Source organism: Corvus brachyrhynchos, unplaced genomic scaffold, assembly GCF_000691975.1.
Source record: "Corvus brachyrhynchos isolate BGI_N302 unplaced genomic scaffold, ASM69197v1 scaffold70, whole genome shotgun sequence".
Lineage (NCBI taxonomy): Eukaryota > Metazoa > Chordata > Aves > Passeriformes > Corvidae > Corvus > Corvus brachyrhynchos.
In genome coordinates this window covers 3,025,736-3,029,094 of record NW_008236217.1, presented here as the reverse complement: position 1 = coordinate 3,029,094, position 3,359 = coordinate 3,025,736, and positions in this window count along the sequence as shown.

Genomic DNA, 3,359 nt, shown 5'->3' with positions numbered 1-3,359 from the left:
GTAGGGAAATTGCATCTACCGATTGTATTTAAAATATGTTAAAATATGTTGCATTTTGTTCCTGTTGAAGCTTGGTACTGAGAAACTAGCCCTCAGAAACTCAGTATTGGTTTTCCTGCATTCAGAAAAAGAGGAAGGTTAATGGTTTCACTATATGAAACAATGAACCAAGGGTAAAACATTTAATTTCCTCTTCCAGCCCACATAACCAGTAAGCAAAAGCTGTGAGATTTCTTCAGAGGTCTACAGGTGCTGTTTAGTTCTGCAGGAAGGTTGAGTTCTTCTGGATTTTCTTCTCTTTTATAGAACCAATGGCTGGTAACATAGGGGTGTAGCAGCACCAGTGTGGAGTGCTGTGTACCTTTTCTGGGATTCCATGTGGTGGTCTGTCTGCTCATAGCAGTTGTGAGTTGAAATTCACAGTCACAGAAGGTGAAGTGGTTGCCGTGAGGACAGTGGAAGACAGTGGGAGCAGAGGATGATTTATGAGGAAGTTGAGTGAGACTAGCTTCACCCATCTTGGTGCGCTGGGGAAATGGTGTCAGCTGATGAGGTGCTGGTACAGAGGTGAAGGTGACCTGCTCCCATTGTGATTGGCACCAGAGGAGAAGGTCCCATCTTGCTGTGCAGGGCCTCCTCATCATCCAATGGCTCAGGAAGAAGCGATGTACTCTGGCCTGGAGTTCCAGTGCACTGGCACACAGCACCTCTTGCAGAAGGAGCTTCTGACCCTCTGGAAGCTCCTAGGAATGAAAATAAATGTATCAAAGGTCATACTGTCAAAAAAAAGAAAAAAAAAAGAAAAAAGTATCAGTGTAATATGTTCTGTGTCCAGTTACTTCTACAGCAGGGTAGAGCTATGAATATATTTTAAATGGGACATGTGTGTTGAATTTTGTTGCTTGGCATTAAAGTGGTAAAAAGAAGCCTAAATACTATGGTGGGAATTCACTCTGTTAGTGACCACAGTTTTGTGTAGTGATTAGGAGTTTGTAAATCCTGTAATACCTCCCAGGTTTAACAAAGGAGAGGAGTAGTTGTAGGAATTCTTTGGCTGATCTGGTGTAGTCAGGTAAGGTAAACCTGCATCTTCAGTTAAATTCAGTTCCTGGGGAAGAGGACAGGGCCATTGTTGAAATTATTACATCCTGCTGTGTGTGAGACCACAAAAATGCCTTTTCAAAATGATCCCTTTTATTTCCTCTTGCCTCCTTGTTTCTCCCCGTGAGAATCTGTCTGTTGCACTTTATCCAAACCACACTCGAAGGAAACAATAGTTCTATTGAATTGTAAAGTAAGCACAAGGAACTCTGAAATTTTTAATTCCATAGCAAAGTGTGCCCTTTCCCTGTATAAAACTATCTGTGCACCGTGTAAGAAGGATTGTTTTGTACACAAGTCTTCTTTAGAGGCATTCAAGAAATGTTATTTCATAAGTTTTATTTGATATTTTTGGCAAATTTGTAATAGCTGCTTTCCAATGGATTAAAATTGGTGACAGTTGCTTATTTTAAACTGGTGGTGAACTGTTAACGAAGCTACTTAAGTAAGACATTGCAGAAACAGTAGCTGCTTATCACTGTGATCAGTTAGGTGCTTAGAGCTTAATTTCCTTGGGGAATGTTGTTGCTGCATTATACATTTGTATAAATTGTGGAGCTAGGAGTACTAGCTAGACTAGCTAGTCTTCTATACAAGGTAAATATGAACAAGTTAAATGCTTTACTGTTAAATGCACAATAAAAAAAGAAGCCGTACTCTCTCCTGTAAACCTAGAGTTTTTCTGTTACTTTGTGAACTGTATTTTTTTTTTCTGAGCACAGTAACACAGTTGTTCTTAACAATGTAAGAAGGGTGGTTCTAAAACGTTCTTGCATAATAATAGATGCAGTGTAGATGCCATATATGAATTTACTTTAACACAGAAAGAAAACCACACCACTCATAACCTAGAACTATACAGAACATCCTTAAGTGCTTACAGTGTACTCTGGAAGAAGATTTTTATCTTGCAGTAAGTATTTGCAGAGCTGATTCTTTACAGGGTTGATACCCAAAAATATTATGGACCAGGGTCCACCAAGAGGAAATGAACTTTATTCGACCAACAAATACAAAATTTACCAGTGCATCTTTCTCCCGTTAAAGAACAAATGAAGAGCCTGATCTTTCTGAATGCACGTCATAATGTGGTCGATTTTATTCATCCCTCCAAATGCTCTTGTGGAAAGCCAGTCAGCGTTAAGCTAATAAAATCCCAGTGTATTAAATAAAACTGCACAGATAACTGTAAAAGGACAGACATTCATTGTTACTGGTAGAAGGATATTTCTCACGAATCCAAAGCTTGCTTCTGACCTGCCAGCCCCCATATTTCAATGAAACCAGTACAGTACTTAAAAGATTTCAGGAGGTAACATTCATAGCTTATGGAGTAGTAAAAACTAACTAGGGTGACCTGTTGCTGGGTTACTGTGCACTGCCAGATATCATCAATACCTCATTTTTCTGTCTTTCATCCCTGATTGACTTGGGTGATTTTAATTCATCTGGGGTAAAATCCTTATGTATTTGTCTTTAAAACAGCCCCTCTCCAAACAGGCTTGCAAGTATTTTGTCTTCGTACACTTCCACATACTATACTGGGTGAGAAAGGTGCTCCGGTAAGAACCAGCAAAATTAGAAACATTCTCTGTCTTAGTGGTGGTTTTGTGTGTAGAAAATTAATTGATGACTCTTTGGAGTCACTTAGTCTGCATTCTGAAGAGAGGTTTCTGATACCTCTGCCTAGTTATTGCTTGTAAACATCCCAGTTTATCACTTGGCAACCAATACCTTGTCCTCGAAGGAAGTTGCAGGTTTGCTGTCAAGAGGCAAGCCCATGTTGGCCTTAACAGAAAGTGTGTTGATCTTAATAGTGATAAAAGCATCACTTTGTACAGTAGTCTGGATTTCTGTGCAAGTAGACAAGCAAAATGTTTGCCTAATGTTTCTTAGAGGGTTGCTCAGCTGCTGCTGCAGCCAGCTTGCCTTCTGTTACTACTTTGCAGACCTGGTTTTATAAGTTCCGCTGATCTGCCTCGCATTTTCTTTACTGTCATCGCATCGCCTACAAAAAAAATTACTTAAAAAAATAAAAGGGTGTATTTTGGAAGCTTTGTTTGATGTAATTTTGTGGGTAACAGAGTAAACCATGTGAAACTAATACTATAGAGTTTACTCCGACCTTTTTTTTTCTATCAGCAGCAACCTTCAGTGTCACTGGAGTGTCTTCATATCTGGTTTCTGAACACATTGAACTCCTCCCTTCAGCCAGTTATCACCATTAGAGCTCCTTTGAAGGAGGAGATGGAAAGAGT